Genomic DNA, 17,969 nt, shown 5'->3' with positions numbered 1-17,969 from the left:
CAGGGCTCAAGATACCCAGCCCTGAGATTCCTTCTGGGGGATCTAATTTCATACTGAGGTGCATTATTAACTGAACAACTGCAAATGGAGAAAACTATTGATCACATGGGATAAGACAGAGAGTCTAGAGAAGTGAAATGCATACTCTGAGCTATCACAGCAGGAGGTAAAGCTCATACTGATGTTGCAAGTGGGTCTAAGTGGCACAGCTCAGAGGTATGTGGTGTCAGCTCATGGAAATGCACTGGGAGGAGGCTCAAGGAGGAAGTCTTGCAAAAACCAGGTCCCTTGGCATTAAGAGCTTTAAAAACCAGCAGGGACTGCTTAAAATAAATCCTCTAGTTTATAGACAGCCAACATGAGGGGCTCAGGAGAGTGTAATATGAGCATGGCTGCTCAGTCCTGTGAGTGAACATGATGCTGCATTCAGGACTAGATGTAGTTTTGATGTTTTTCTCAGAGCTAATAATGGAAGCAGCAATTCACTTTCTCCAGAGAGAGGAGTGGAAGGCATTTTTGCAGCCTGAATATATTTGTGCACAGGGCCAACGAAAGTGGCAGGATAGATTTCAAAACTCCTCATGGAGTTGTTTTTATGCATACAGAGCAGCAGCATTTAGATCTATATCGTAAAGAAAAAAATGGATGTTTTTTTGGAACAGCTGACTGCAGAGAAGAGAGATGGTAGTATTCTTGTGGGTCCAATATCCTTGTAGATGTACAATGTCAGCTTCAGCTATCTCAAACCAAACACACAAGCCCAAAGACAGCCCTTATTTTTAATGACTTTCTGAACTTCAGCAAGGTCATATGCTTTTTGACAGCAGGGAATTGTAACCCAGATATGCTTCTGAATTTTCCTAGTATCACTACTTATGTGCATAGTTGAGAAAGAGCTTTCTTTTATACCTCTTGAAAAGGGAGAACATAACACTATCACAACCTTTTTGGGGTTTTTTTTTAGTACAGCTGCAGAGGGACAGCTTTGCTAAGATATCTAGACATTTAGATTTTGTAACAGGTCTGCAGAAATGCTGCAGGTGCTAGACAGGTCCTTGTCCCTCATTAACACTCATCCTTCAAGTTGTTGCAAATATTACTCCACATCATGAAAACTGGGGCTTCAGAGAGAGTGAAGTTGTACCCACATAGTCCCTTCATCGCAGGTCCAATCCTCTTATTAAAACTAGACCATGCCTAGTTTAAGATAAAATTTAAGAAAAGTGTATACTGTAGGATAGTGTCCAAATTCTCACTCAACAGATGTGGCTACTGCAGCTCAAGATGCTCTGTCAGTCCCCTCAGCTGGACGGGGGAGAGAAAATGTAACAAAAAGCTCAGGGGTCAGGATAAGGGCAGAGAGAGATCACTCAGTAGTTACCATCATGGGCAAAACAGGTTCAACTCAGGGAAACTGGTTTAATTTAGTTCAAATCAAATCAGGGTAGGATAATGGGAAATTATCTCCAAACTTAAAACACCCACTGCAGCTGTGTCCTCCTCAGTGGGAGGACTCCTCACTCATCCCCTGCCCCAGTGGGGGTCCCTCCCATGTGAGACAGTCCTTCATGAACTCCAGTGTGAGTCCTTCCCAGGGGATGCAGCTCTCCATGAAAGGCTCCAATGTGGTCCCTTCTGTGGGGAGCAGGCCTTCAGGAACAGCTGGTGCCTGCAGGGATTCCACAGCTCCTTCAAGCACTCCTACTTCAGGGCCCTCCATGGGCTGCAGTTGAATCTCTGCTCCGTCGTGCGCTGCCAAGGGCTGCAGGGGCACAGCCCATGCCTTTCCATGTTCTGCACCACAGGCTGCAGGGGAATCTCTGCCTCAATACTCAGACACTTCCTTCCCTTCCTTCCTCACTGGCTTTGGTGTCTGCAGGCTGGTGCTCTCATTCTTGTCTCTCTAGCTTTCATTGCCATGGTTTTTTTCCCTTCTTAAATATGTTGATACCACAGTCACCAATGTGCTTGGCCTTGGCCAGCAGTAGATCCATCTTGGAACTAGCTGGCATTGATTCTGTGGGACATGGGGAATCCTCCAGTAGCTTCTCACAGAAGCCACTTCCATAGTGCCCCCACTACCAAAACCTTGCCACACACCTTGTCTTGGGTTGGAAGCTTATAGGACTGGTGTGATTACTCCAAGACTGGGACATACTGGGATATACAACCAGGAGAGTGAACAGATATAACAGGACCCTTGAGTATGTTAAGGCAACTGTCTAGTTGACTACTCACCTCATGGTACAGACTAATATTTCCCTTCCTACTCAGGCTATCACAGCATATTGCAGGTGGCTACTTCTTTGGTATCTCAAACAAAGAGGCTGTGTGATATCCAATACAATGATTTGCAATGAGAAACTCTTTTTTATTTTGTCTTTTCTTTTTGTGACACTAGGATTATGCCAGACTCCCTTCCTTTCTCTCCTTTTCATCCCTTTGAGGTACAACTAGAAGAGATGCATTTTTCCATAGGTTCCTAAATGAGATACAAGAAAAGTGATCTGGAAAGGTTTCACTGAGCATAGTGAGTTTTTAAATTTCTATTTATTCTGTGTGTGAGCACAGTTGGATGAAATTCTCTTTAGACCTTGAAGTGTGCTTCAATTGTTCTCAACCAATTGAATTCCTTGTTCACAAAGGCTATTGAAGTATAAACTACTCCCATATCCACTGTGTTGAAAGGAATCATTCAGACATAGAATTACTCTAATTGAATTGTATGTACATGAGAAATTGTTTTCCTGTCATAAGGTTATCATAAAATAAACAGCAGAATCTGCATGAAGTACGCATCTGACTCATGGCTATCCAGAGGGGGCATGCTCTCTGCACTTAGTTCCTCTTTTCTCTTTGACATGTGAAGAGAACAGAAAGAGACTAAACAGATCCTGACAATATAGTATCTGTCCAGAAGGAATATATGCAAAGTATAGGATGAAAAGCCTTTGACATACTCTATAAACAATATAGCCAAATATCTCCCAGCAACAAAGACAAATTAGGAGAATCAGCAAACAAACATAATAATAATAATAATAATAATAATAATAATAATAATAATAATAATAATAATAATAATATCAAGTGTTTTAATATAATTTCTATCTACAAGTTGCATTAATCATGACTTTGGAGCTCATCAAGAGAAGACAGTGTTGAAATTTATTTCATGAAAAATAGAGGCATATGTTTGATCTAAATACAAAGTCTAAATTTAAAAAGTCTTATTGGCTCCAGTTAGCAGAGGAAAGTAGCTGTTCTAGGCACAATTCTTCTGCCTATTTTGAATATTACTTTCATGTGAATTAACTACTGAACTTCCATGCCCAGTTCTTGCCATTTAATATACAGGGAATCTAGAAAACCAGGTGAAAAACAGTGTCTAGACTCCAAGCATTAAAGATCAGTATGATGAATCCTATCATGGAGGTCCATGAGGTCTCCCAAGGACATTGGATGGATACATATTCTCAGAAATTATTCCCTTTGTTGAAGGCTTGAGGAACACTCAGACACATTTGCAACTTATTTTATCTGTAAAATATAGAGAGGACTGTATTATGAATATAGATAATTACTATTATGAAGATAATATGGAGAAAGACTATTAGGATTTTTGTGAAGCTATGCCTGATCATTTATGGAACAAAAAAATAGAAAAGTAGAAAAATGTAGACATTTCAACCAATCATTTGGCCACATATTTTTAAGAAAAACTGAATCACCTTACTGTATAAGTAACTATCTGGTTTCATTCAAGAGAGGTAAGTAATATAATTTATCTCACAGAGCCATTACCATAAAAGTATGTAATTCAGACTATATCCTGTTCCATTTTTCACTAAGACAAAAATGAACAAAAAGTCAATATTTCCTACATTATGCTTAACTGCTCTCAACAGCCCGTAGGAAGGAGTTTGGAGAAAATTCTCTAATCAAGTAAAGGGATGCAGCTGACCAACACCCACAACTACGGAAACTGCATTAATTCAAAAGCATATTACCAATTTTATCAATACTTTTAGTCATATGGAAGCATCAAAATGGTAAGCAACATCCAAGGAAACAAGAATAATTTTCTTGTGATTTCTTCATCAGAAAATCTCATGGCTCAACTCTGCCAAGAACCTAAAAACCTAATCAATATTCTCACAAAAATTTTAGATCCAAAGCATAAACTTTGTGTAAATTTTCTGCAAAATGAACAGCATTTTAGCATGCAATCAGTGCAAAGAAATATTCATGAGGCAGATCTCTGCATTATTTGCCAGCAACTAATCAAAATGCAAACAGAAACAAGGAAAAAGGCAGTAGGATGCATGTAGAATGTGGAGCCATTTTTTCTTTCTCATCTGTAATATTTTACAATAAGTGCATTCAGTCTTTAGGGTTTATTAATCACTAATACTACTGGAAATTAATCATCAATTACTTTGCTCATTACATTAGTTTTTCAAATATATGTAGATTATACTCCCAGCTGGAGAATTCAGCAATGTCTTGAATGAATTCTCTACACTCTTGGACTTGACTCAGTGATGCTCAAAACAGTTTTGGTCAGAGGCTAAAGAACTATTCTATGGCATTTGTATATATTTGAAAATCATGTTTCCTAGATTAAGATTAGCACTGGAAGCCATTAAGACTGTGTGTGTTTCTATTCAGAATTCAGCATTACTTTGCTAAAAGTTTCTTTTCTTAAGAGCTGGGTAAATTTATTTCTGAATCAGAAATACTCCTGCATATGTAGTTTAGGGTCTCATTCCCTTTTTGCAGATTAGTGCTTTTCCTTTTCTTATTATACATACAGTGAAAATTTTTGGAAAACTAAATTACATTTTGAATTGCCTTTTGCTTTTCCCATTGTGGCTTTTCACACAACCCATTTGTTCTTAGTTGATGCTGTCATGGGTGGAATATACTCTGAATAAGAAAAGTATTGTTGCTTAAGTGTAGTAACTCTTGGCCTGTGCTTTACAGTTTGTCACTCTTTTTCTTCAGCACAGAAGAAGATAGCCAAAATATTTAATCACTGTCTTTATTAAAAATTGTGTTATTGTGAAGTTTTTTTCTGTTTGTTTTATCCAAGCCATCAAATTATATTTGATATTTATCCTCTTGCAACTTTGAGTACTTCATTATTCTCAAGACCTGTAGAAAGCTATAAAGCATATAGCTTCATCTATTGCTTTAGATATAGCTGTATTGCTTTATCTTTCTAACAGTTGATCTATAATATATATATTTTTAAATTAAGTCCATTAATTTTTTTGTCAATAGGTTTCATAGGGATGAAAAAAAAAGATGCTCAAATATTGAAGGTCAGAAGGACATTTCAGTCACCAGGTTTCCTGTTCCATCCCTAAATTTTACCTGTATCAACAGCTTTGTGAGACAAGATTTATAGACACCAAAAATACATTTTTCAACAAGCCATCAGTTTGATTTGTGGATCAGAAGCATGCCAAGTTGAAAAGTCTATAAAATGTAGTGCTGAGTCTCTGTTTTGTCCTTGTTGACAACAAAGATATCTTGTGTGATTACAGCTTTTGGAATTAAAAAAGAACTCAGAGGCCAATTTTTGCCAGGTGACCTGGAAGCCTGGTGGGGCTACATTTCCCAAAAGAATTCAAGAACTAAGGTTCCACTTAATTTCACTTCAGAGTAAACTTAGACTAGGTTACTTGCTACTAATTTTTCACTTCACCAAAGTGAAAAATGAGTTTAACAATGCCTTCAACTTATAAATAGGGACATATTAAAAGCCCAAATCTGTCAATGAGGACACAACTAAAAATCATGGAGATGTAAGAGTTCTTTGGGGCCTTTCCACAGCTCCAGCCTCACATACCCAGACATTCAGACATCTTCTTGAGCAGTGAGCAGGGGTGGATTATTCTTGTCTTAATGCGCCAGAATAAGGACTGTGACCTGGTCACATGAAACACAGTAATATACAGATGAATGCCACACTTGGACTGACACAGAGGTACAGCTTTGCAGTCCAGTCATATCCATGCCAAGACCTGAAAACTCATCACCTGAGTTGATGCAGTGACAAAAACCTGGCCCTGAGCTGTTCAGTAGCCAGCAGTTTGTGCAGACCACACAGTGGCCCAATTTTTCAGGCATACCCAGTCTTGTATGCCTCAAAAGCATGACACAGAAGGCTTTTTCATTAGAAATAAGATATCTGTAGCTGCCTCTCAGCTGCACATAATTTCTAAGTGTGCTGTATTTTGAAGTATGACAGGATTCAGGTGACCACAGGGAAAGCTTTCCCAATAAAATATATTACTCTGTATAGATAGTCTGGCAGCAGAGTAGAAGAAATAGAACAGCAGTACTGCAGAGGCATTTTACATGATTTCATATATTGTGCATCTGGTATATAGGGTGTAATGTTACTTTGGAAGTGTACTGGAGCCACCAGAGGTGATACATACATTTGCCTATTTATCTGAAAAGTGCTTCTGGGTGTCTGAATGTACTGATCTTTCTGAGGTTTCATGATTCTGATCATTAAAGCAATGTGCATTTTCAGGAACTTAGTTATGGCAGATAGCAGTACCTGGTAATTTGTACAACTTTATAGACATGTATATGGCTGTACAACTTCAATTCATAATGGCCCTGGGAGGTAATGAAGAGAAGACAAAGTAGAAGTGAATTAAGTAGAAAGTATAAATGAATTGGTGTTTCCTTTTCTAATAATTGTAAAACACATTATAATAAAGAATTTAGTAATGTTAATCTCCCAGTGCTCACCAGTCCACCTTCAAGCCCTTTTTTCAAATGAGATAACAGTATGACCATAGAAACAAAGCCTCCCAGCAGCTCAGCTGCAAGCTGCAAATCTCAAACTGCAAACCTCACCCTAAGTGCTTAAAGCACTCAGTCACTACAGGAGACAACTGAAAAGCTCATTTATTAAATCTCTGTCCCAGGAAACCCACACAGAAAAAAATCTAAATATCATAAAGTAATGTTCTTTTACTAAGAAGACATATCTGATACCTGGTGTACACCTGTGTGGTGGAGATAAATTAGAAGATAGAAAAATTTCACTATATTGTATAAAGAGATACCAAAGCAAAGCCTGTTGGTCTCATTCAGAATCTTTCTGTCCTTATTAATCACTAGATCAGCCAGGGGAACAGCTATTCCAAATGCTGAGTTTGAAAGTGCCTATGAATAAGGAGACTTTCCAGGATACTTGTGATGAAGTAAATAAATTTCATTCAATAAGAAAATTGTACTTGCACTTTCTAAGAGTCCTGTGATCTAAAATACATAAAAGGTTGAAAGAATAGTCCTACACAGTCTGATCTTTTTCAGTTGTTTAAACTTATATCATCTCTCCATAGCAGCTATAATCTCAATTAAGTTCCTGTTAGTGACAGAAGAAGCAGGCCACAATCCAGCAAAGCACTTAAACACAGCTTAGCTTTAAATATGTGAAGTCGTATTGAAACCAATGAGAATACTCTCATGCTAAAAGTAAGCACATGCTTAAGTCTTCCACTGGATCAGAGCCATAAAATAATGCAGTTTGGCCAATAAATAACTTGTCCGTCAAGATAATTTCCATTGAGACTCATGGAATTTTTTTTTAAAGCTACTTATTGTCAAAAGACTAGGAATTTCTGATTTCTTGTTCTTGTTTCTGATCTCTTGGTTGGGTTGGTGTAACAGTGGTATGCGACCAGAATAGGGAGTGAGGCTTCTAAGAGGACTATGTTTGGTGTACAGGACTAATTTTATGATCCAAGAGGCAGTTACTTACATGTGCATTGACACAAGGAGAACCTGGAACACTTTCTCAGCTGACATAAGAAAGTTTCCAGAAAACAGACACACAAATTAAAGCTTCTGAAAGGATAGACCTAATTTGCCTCACACACTAGCCTGGGATTTTAACTAGATTTTTTTTCCATGTACATATTGTAAACCTTATGTTTCTATATGAGGAAGAAAGAATAACTTAAGCATGCTTGTCATCTGGATATATCTCTTCTGTCAAGAGCCAGATGAAAGGGCTAAAATTGATAGCTTTCTTCTAGCTGTCTTAATTCATTGCCAAATAAACATATTCTATTGCTTTACAAAAAAAAAAAAAAAAAAAAAACCAAAAAAAACCCAAAAACCAAACCAAACAAACAAACAAAAAAAAACCACCAAAAAAAAACCCCCAACAACTCTCTTTGGTAAAACTTATGTAATGTACTTTTACTTCTTACAAAAACTGAAAAAAAAAGGAGATATTTTCCAATGGCATGAAAAGCCAATTAGGACTGCCAGGAAAGTGTGTAGGGAAAGCAGGAGTATGCCATTTGGCAGAGTGGTACAGAAATTGGTACCTCACCATCTAGAGCCAAATCTGGTATGTGATGGAGCTGATCTCTCTGCTAATATATTACATTTTTGAGTGATGCCCGGAAAATTGTAGCATGAGCTGTAAACTGCCAGAGAGTGACACTGGAATTATAAACCCTTTAAAGAAGCATTTAGGCAAAATAAACAGAGACCAGACCATAAGAGGGATAATGGGCAGTTTCCCCTTTAGTCAATGCAGTAAAATGTTGGAGAGAGTTAACACTGAAGGGGAAACTTCAGGTAAGTGATATTCTGAGTGACAAACACAGACTGATGAAAAGGGAGCTGTTTGGGAAACAGGTCTGTTCCAACAGAACTCTGTGTTTAAAACATGGTATGGGAAAATATTTCAAAGGAGTAAATTTTTCTTGAAATAGACCTTTAAACATTTTCCTTTGCAATTAATTTATTGCTAAATATGTTTTATACTTAAAAGTTCAAGAGTGTTTCTAATGATATTAAAGAACCAAATAGTTCATAATTACTGGAGCTACCAAGTGACTAAGGGTGCTGTGAGATGTCATAGCAGCTGATGGGGAGCGCTCTCACCTGAAGAGACATTTTTTTAGGAATATGCATTGGAAAGGGGAAGGAAGAGTGTTTGATTAAAATGAAGAGTGCATTGGGTTTGTCTGGCAAGGCTGTGGTAACAGGGGCACGAGAGGTCTGGCTTCTCTGAGAAGCTGCTGGAAGCTTCCTGCATGTCTGACAGGGCCAATGCCAGCTGGCTCCAGGATGGAACCACTGCTGGCCAAGGCTGAGCCCGTCAGCAGCAGTGGGAGTGCTTGGGATAATGTGTTTGAGAAGGGGGAAAAAACAGGGCAACTGCAGCTGAAGAGACACGAGTGAGAACAACTCTGAACGAGAGGAACAACTCTGCAGACACCAATGTCAGTGCAGAGGGAGGGGCAGGAGGTGCTGCAGGTGCTGGAGCAGAGATTCCCCTGCAGCCCGTGGTGCAGCCCATGGTGAGGCAGCTGTGCCCCTGCAGCCCATGGAGGCCTATGGTGGAGCAGAGATCCACCTGCAGCTCCTGGAGAACCCCACATCAGAGAATGAGAGAATGACTTGATGTGCAACTGGTGTCTGGTCAGGGTCAACCAACCACAAAGAGAAATACTGCTTGGAGTTACAGAGGCCAAATGAAATCATGGACATAGGCTCATCTCTGAAGAAGGGAAAATCAGGCTCTATTTCCTTTCACAATTTAAGATTTCATTAGGAAACACTAAAGTATACTGTATTGTCTCTGCTATTTGACATCTAGATGGCAAGTGATCATAATATTCTCAGGAAGTATTAATAAACTTTCCTTTAACTAAACTGATACTGAAATTTTTCAAGTCCAGCAATGTCAGCAAAGCAGATACTTAGATGACATGGGGAAGCAGAAAATGGATTGTAGGGTGAATGTTAGAGAAGGATTTCTCTACATAATGAGAATGGGACTTTGGAGAGACTATGTTGAAGTGTGTGCATGTTGAAGGTGGGTTTTACCCAGTAGGGGAATTTGCAAATACAGTCACAAAATAGTAAATTTGAAATTTAGCTACCTGCAGACGTAAAATAGTCAGATAGCTAATTTGCACTAGTCTCCAAAAGGTTAATTAAGCTCCTCTATGATACTGTGAATACATAATCAACATCTGTGAAACAGGATCTCACAGGTCTTACAGGTGCCATGTCCTGTGCATCACAATCAATTAGGCCACAGTGAAAGGCCTAAAGAAAGATCTGAACATAGGCTGGTGGAGAAATGGTTCCAGTACTTGAGAAGTAATATCTACTAAGTTTTGTCACAGGGCAATCATCAGAGTTTAGCTGGAGGACAGCTGCTGGGAAAAACAACTACAGCAGCCCAATCAGCAAGTCAGAATATTCTCTTCAGAACTGATGAATTTTTGAATGCTTTTGCTTTGTTTAACATGTAAACCTGGCAAACACCCACGTAAAAAGAGCCTGGCAGCAAACCCACTCACCTGACATGTAAAAATGCCGTGAATGGCTTTAGTTCATGCATTTTATTCATGCAGTGACTTCAGCACAGAAAATACTTGAATTTGCATCTTCTAGGCCTTTCCAGTGTCCTGACTAATACTGAGTGAATTTATTTTCATTTTGAACAGAAATCTCTGAAAACACGCTAAGTTATTGATAAAACATGCTAAGTTCTTCTCCTGCTAAGTTCTTGATAAAATGTATATATTTCTAATGAAGAAATGTTTTTCAAGCATGAAAAGTTTTCAGAAATTTCCTTGAAAAAAATCACAAGAATATCCTCTTCTTGAGGGCTGCCTCACATCTGTATAGAGAAGTTTGCAAGATGCCTTCCATGCCTGTCATGAAAATCTCGAAGAAGAATAATTTACAGTAACTGTGTGTTGTACAGCATATAGGTAGACATATGTGAAAATTTGGTATTTTCTGCAAATTCATTCCCTCACAGCTGACTGGATGTTGTCATGGGTTCTGTTGAAAATGTACAGGATGGAACAGAACTCAGTTTCTCTCTCTATTATCAGTTTTGCAAAGCTATAACAAGAAAGATTAAAAAAATAGTTGGGCAAAAATAAGTTATTATTCAATACCAATAGATGTTTTAAATGAGCAGTCCCATTTTGAGAAAGTTCCTTTTTAGAATAACACTACAGTTTCAAAGACTTATATAAAACCCAACACTGTTGACCCACCCTATGGAATAGTCAGACTTCACTAGACTAGAAAGAGCCTCTTACAGTGAGTTGGTGAGAAAGAAGGGGGGCTTTGCTTAAAAGCCTAGAAGATTTTATAGCCAATATAGGATGTATTAGACATGCTCAGATCCAGCCTGGGATTTGCTGGATCTCAGGAACACTCTAAATGTGGACAGTATATCCCAGCTATCCCCCTTTTCAAGAAACTGGCTTCTTTTGCTGCTGCACTAGGTAGGACCTGTTATCTTGGGCTTCATGTAGCCTTTTATAACCCATTGCTCCTCAAGATTATTAGTCCCCACATATGAACAACTGCTGTGCATACTTTGTACCTTTATCCCTACCATCAGGACAGGAAAGAGTCTGCCCTGGTCTTGCCCTTAAACATTATTGAAAGATAAATTAAATAAAACAGGTCTAAAAATATGTAGACAACTTCTTTAAGCTGAAAAGTCTTCAGAAGCAAAATAATACTAAGTATGTTTAACTCTTTCTTTTTATTCTTGGCTCTAAGTTTTCAGCTGCTCCATAAATTGAGTTCCCATTGTGAAGCCTCTATGTAAAAAATTGGACAGAAGAGGGAAAAGCTACGCAGAAGAAGCGAGGAGGATTGCAATAATTAATATAACATGACCACTTCTTTCAAGTACATCATAAAAATTTAACAAATCGGCACAGGGATTTTCGAAGTTCAGAACCCATCACTTTTCAAAAAATTGATCAGGTTTTTTACCTTCCTTAGCCCCTGAATCACTTCCAGGAGCATAGCCATTCCCAAAAAATGTGTCTTCCCTTCCTAAAATATATTTTCCGTTTCTCAAGCTACGTGTTCCAAAAGGAAAGTGGGAGAAGTGCATTAAACTTTTTGAACAAGGAAGGTGGTTCTCATGGCTCATGAGTGTGCTCTCCACGGCCAGGGACTGCCTGGTGAGCACGCCCTGCCAGGAGAGCTGAACTCTCACTGTGCTGTGAACAGCTCCATTGTGTCTCAAGAACAGAGCTGTCTGTCTTTGAGTGCTCTTGCTGTACAGCAGCATCTAATTTGTGAAAGGATGGACCATGGAATTATGAACTACCTATTTTATTTCTTCTCAGGACCTCTACACTCTTTTTTTGGATGAGGTTTATAATTTATTTTCCTTATAATTGCTATATAGTTGACATACACCAATGCTGGGCTTTAGAAATAACTCCTGATTAATTTTTTCTCACATCATCATCACTAATAAAAATGAAATTTTCATTGCTGCTAGCTTGACAAACTAGAAGACCTAGATAAGGGATGTTGTACTAAAATGTACTAATTTTAAAATACCCATATCTTGCTGTGAATACACTGTTTTTCCTAAAAAATTTATATTAAATTCAAAATAACATTTCCTCCTTTATATCTCTTGTGAAACAACTTTTTTTCCATGAGGAAATCCTGCATTAACAAATAATTTTAAAATTGTTTCTTTAAAAAAAAATATAATGGCCTGTGTTTCTTGCTGCATTTGGGACAATACAGAAGTGCCTGTGTGATGTGGTACAAAGGCCATGCTGATACATATTCAGGATGACCAGCATAACTTACTCAATCGCTTTGCCACCCAAAGAATACAGCCATCCCAAACTCATCTGGCTAACACGTTTTGCTAAAGCAGTCACACATGCTTTCCTTGCCACACCCCATTCTTAATGAGAAAGGAATTTGGGAAGATGGTCTCTTGCTCAGTCACATGCTTTGCATACAGGGCACTCAGTCAATGACTTGGCTGGGCCCCCTGTATTATTTAAACACGTCTTGGTTTAAATTACCATTCTGTAATCTATCTGTGCTATACTTTCTGTAAAATGCCATTAGAAATGTTGTGGTGAACAAATTCAGAACATCCATGAACACCTGCAGACAGAGTCTCTGTAAATCCTTCCATTTTACACACCTGCTTTAGAACCAGTATTCAGAAAATGAAATAATGACATTAATACCACCACTGTCTAGAGATAAAGATTAACAAATAGTATAGTAGTAGTCAATATATTGCAGTGGGAGGACAGTTGCAGATGCAGGATTGAAGCAATGTCCCTTATAGGTTTGAAAAAAAATGTTGTTGCATATAATTATTTAGAGACTTTGTGGGCAGGTAAATGTTTGAATGCAAAAAGAAAAACATTTCAATAGCAAGCTGATTTTCAGAAGATGAAGATGGATCTGGGCTTCTAAATCAAAGGAATGGTGTGTAACGTAGGTTTAGTGGTCAACATTGGTTAGTATCACAACATTCATCTGTGGCTCTGCTATCACACCTCAGCATGGTGTGAGTCTGCAAGTTTTATAATTTCAGATTGCTATTTTCACCCTACTTTAGTAGCCATATGTCTATTAGAATCAGTGATTTCCAATCCTTTTCTGAATTTACATTTGCTTTGATGTGATAAAAGTATATACACAAATTTGATCACACCATCAGGGATTCTTGCACACTATTTTTTAAGGCTATGAGATAAAGAAGAAATATTTCACTTCTAATAAACATCCATATACAAGCAATTACTTTTTTACAGGAAAGAGAAAATATGAGAATAGTAATAGGTGGGGGACATCCCAAATTTATATGAATGAACAGCAGAAAATTGTTGTCTTATTTTCCAAATTTTTAGCACAGTTTAATAGAGGATTTTTATTATAAAGTGTCACACTGGTGGTTCCTGCCACTTCCGTGGCATACATTGGCAGTGAGGGAACATACAGAAAGATATTTTTGACTAGGCTTTCACTGTTGGATGCTACCATTTAGAAGGAGGGATGGTTTTATTTTGTCATTGTCTTTCTTCTTTTGTTTAGTGAGAAAGAAAAGAACATATTGCTTCTATGACTCATTCCTCTCATAAAAATCTCTGACTTTGATACTTTAATAGTCATACTGCCCAGCTTGTGGCATAGTGGGTAATGCATTTGTAATCGTGGCATGGCACCTTCTGTGAGGATAATTCAGTCCCTCATCCCAAGAATAGCTGAATAGTTGGAAGCAGAGATTTATAAGAAGTCAGGTCTAGTTCAGGTGGGAGTTCAAGGCAGATTAGTACACTTTGAGCACAAAAGGAAAAATACAATCATCTCTTTAAGCTGGTAGCTAGCAGTGCCTCCCATGCAATAATGAGTAAGTTACTCTAATGACCAGATTAACTATCATGATGAAACCCAAAAAACCTTGTTCTGTCAGTGAAGTTCTTGGTGCTCAGTTTGCTCTGGAGGTTCTGCTGTGCCTCCTTATGTAGTTTTTAGTTGCTTTATTCAATTCTTTCTAAATTTAAAATACTCCTGAAGTTCACAGGATACAACTCTTCAGATGAAACTAAAAACTCCCACCTGGCAGCAGCTGCAGCAAGGTTGTGCTGTCCTAACCCATTTCTCAGGTGAACAATTTTTAACTCTATTTGTGGCAAGGACATGGTTTCAGGAGGGGGAGGGTGGGCAGAGAAGTTACTCTGCACACGGAGATGATGAAAATAGTGACTTTACAATGTTAATCAAATTTCACTTATTTATTAGATGCATCTATTGTTCATTTTGCACCACCAAAAACAGTGATGATAATTTGGCACTAACCTTACAAGTTCCTGTAGTCAGCAGGACAGCAGAGCTGGGTTGAGTGGTAGGGACTGGCATTTCTTACAGATACACATATGAACTCCCTCTTGCCTACATGCCTGTGGTCTCAATCTATTGAGAATATTTTCCTGTGACCTAGCTTACCATCAGAAAACAGTCATTCCTTGGGATTAAAAGCAAGTGAGACACAGTAGTTTAGTGAACTCTGACAGTGAGCTGGATCTTGCTATGACCTGGTACACACTGTGGGCAACCATTACTTGGCCTGGTCATCTGGTTATCTGCCTGCTTTCTTCCTTGAATTATCCAATTTTTAATCCCCTTCAATTATCCAAAGCAGTAGTCTCTTTTACAGAAATTCCTGTATGTGAAAAGTGTCAGTGTAATTTTGTATTTGTGTTGATACAGAAAGAAAGCAGGTTTTGATGTTTACATGAAGGGAGACATTCGCTTTTCAGCTAACTTGAAAAAAAAAAGGCCCCAAACAACAAAACCACCGAAAACCCCAAACTAAATGAGAAGAACCACTTGCGGTAGAGAGTGTATGCATGTAGGCTAAGTTAATGTATCTTTTGGAAATCACTAGAAGATGCTTTGGCATGGGATCACTTTCCCACAGCCTCAATAGGAAGCCATGACTATTTCTTCTTTGTCTTTCCCAACCAGGTAAGTTACACGTTCCTTCCCACACTCTGCCAAGGCCTTTCACACTATCCCAAATCCCTGTGGGCCTCAAGCAAGTGTCTCATTCTCTGCTCTGCATCTTCTCTCTTCTCTGCCTCTGACATGTCCCATACGCTGGCATTCAAAGGATTTTCTTTAAGAAGCTCTCCTGTCCTGTTCCCCTCTTATTTTTTTTTTCAGTTCCCTTTTTGGGGATGTAGAGTTTCTGTCTGTCACCTGGCATGCTGTATTGACTCTTTTATCAATCACAAAAGACAGAATTCATGTCCAATTCTTAGTTTCACTATTGTATTATCCAAGCACTTAGATTGCACAATTTTAGGAATGGCGTGTTGATTTGTATCAAGCAAGGTGAAGTTTCCTGCTATACTTCTCTGATGGATATTGCTGCCTGTAGGGTCAGACTGTTTAATTTGCTCATAAACCAGCTCCTGAAACACTACTGTTTCTACCTTGGGTTATAATAGAAAACTAAAATCAGTGTCTAGCTGTGACCCCAGATTCAGACTTGTGCAAATGACAGATGTTTCTTTACTTTGCAAAGGCACTGAGGTTTGCCTTTAACAGAGGTGATAGGAATGTCTTCAGAAGATCTGTAACAGATTGGTTGCTGAAATGCAAGTGAATATACTGTGTCTAGTCTGAAGTCAGACCACAAGTAAGTCTTACTTCTATTTAACTACATTTTTTCTGAATTAGAGAAGAGTGAGTTATGACAGGTGGCCATAACTGTAGAAAAGTCTTTTACTGCAATTCTTACAGGGCAGTAGGAGACAGAAATGCAAAACTAAGTGATTCTGATTGAGTAGGTGTTAAAATGAGGCTGTAGTAAGGCACAGTGATACTTTCCTTCTCTGTACTTCAGTACAAGCATCTAACTGAAATGCTACTCAGCTGATGGAGAAAATAGTTGCTATAATAGTTAAACTTGCTTTTAATAATGGATGATGGCCATATATGATTTCAGAGCCATCTGAAGAATCTCCATCAAAAAATGAGTCTGAACACATTCTCATCTTCTGAAAGCTCCACCTTACACTTCTTGTTAGGTGAAACATAAAGCAAAACAGCTTCTTCAGATTAGTAAGCAGGAAAACAAGACTGCATCTATCTTAATTGTGCAATAGCTTCTCATCATTAGAGCTGAACAATGCTATGAAAATACGGCATCAATTGAAGGAACATTGACTCATGGCTGTGGAGACACTTTGAACAGAGAGTTTCTTGAAACCCTGTAATTCTGCTCTGCTCAGTTTAGGCCCAGCCCTCCAGGGCAAGGAAGCATGATGTCATTGAATCCTCATGAGATAAACAATCAATATACAAGACCCAGTGAGTTAGAGGGGACAAAACAGCACAGCCATCTTCAAAACACTTGATAATAGGGCAAAACATGGTAGCTTCATCCTGATGACTCACTAAGCAATTAACCACAATGTAGACAGGAATCGGGAGAGAACTTTATAAACAAATGAAGACCTGTGCAAGATCTTTCTCAAAGCTTTGCCAGTAATTATTTTCTTGATATAATTTCCTCACCCAGATTCAGTTCTACAAAGTAAACTCAACAGTGAAGGTTTTAAAAGTAGGAATATGCGCAGACATTTTTCAATGCTGAGCTCCGTGTGATTTCTTTGAAGATCTCAATCTAATTCTAGGCTGGATAAGCTGAAATTCAGCTCTGTATTACTTCACTTGATAGAATCCAGGTGGCAGACCCTAGTAATTCTCTTCACTGAGTGAAGTCCATGTAATACATAATTCAAAAGGTTAGAATAGCCCTTGCAATGGCTTTTGGCCATTAACATTCATGGGTCCATAAAAATTACATGCAAACTATCCAAGACTTCATTTTGCTTCTAATAGATGAGTAAAACAAACCAATGGGAACAATGTCTAAGAAACCAACAGGTAACTCCCCAAAAGAGCCTCTGTATGTTAGAATAGTCCTTGAGCCAAGTCCCAAATAAATGACACAAGCACCATAACCCTGAACATGTGCTCAGCAGTCATTGAGTAAAACACTGCAATAGGAAGATCATGCATCAACTTATGCATCAACTGCATGAGTTAACAACATGGATCTATCATTTTATTAATGAATCAAAGCTTCAATCAGCGTCTCCCACTATAAAATTCAAGGAGATCCCTAGTTAGAGGAGAAGTTAATTTGCTTGAAGTCAGTTTGCCAAAAGCATATGCACTAGCCAATAGGCTGGAGCATGCTTTGATGTATTTTAGCTATCATTAGCCAGGTTTGCTATTAATTATATGTCGCTTTACTTTTCAACGCATAATTTCCTTATATTAAACATAAAAATATGTTTTACATTGTGATTATACCAGAGACAGACTGTTTTATAGTAATTGTTTGGACCTGAAAGATGTTGAAGGTATCTGAGCTGAGTTAGGAACTAAATGTAATCAAAGCAAACTTAGCAGGCTATAATAAAGTCTTCATAAATATGAAAACTAAACATATTTGGAAAAAAATCTAAAATTTGGCATTATATCTTCCAGTTTGTACAGTTTTTAATACATTTTTTTTGATGTGAACACACCAAACCCAGAGATTTTGATGGAGATTTTGGTGATATACCATTAGGTATACAGGC

The sequence above is a fragment of the Agelaius tricolor genome, unplaced genomic scaffold (assembly GCF_023055355.1).
Source record: "Agelaius tricolor isolate 1412-34295 unplaced genomic scaffold, bAgeTri1.0.p SCAF_2, whole genome shotgun sequence".
Classification (NCBI taxonomy): Eukaryota; Metazoa; Chordata; class Aves; order Passeriformes; family Icteridae; genus Agelaius; species Agelaius tricolor.
The sequence above is the reverse complement of the archived record's forward strand: the minus strand, read 5'-3'. Positions refer to the sequence as shown.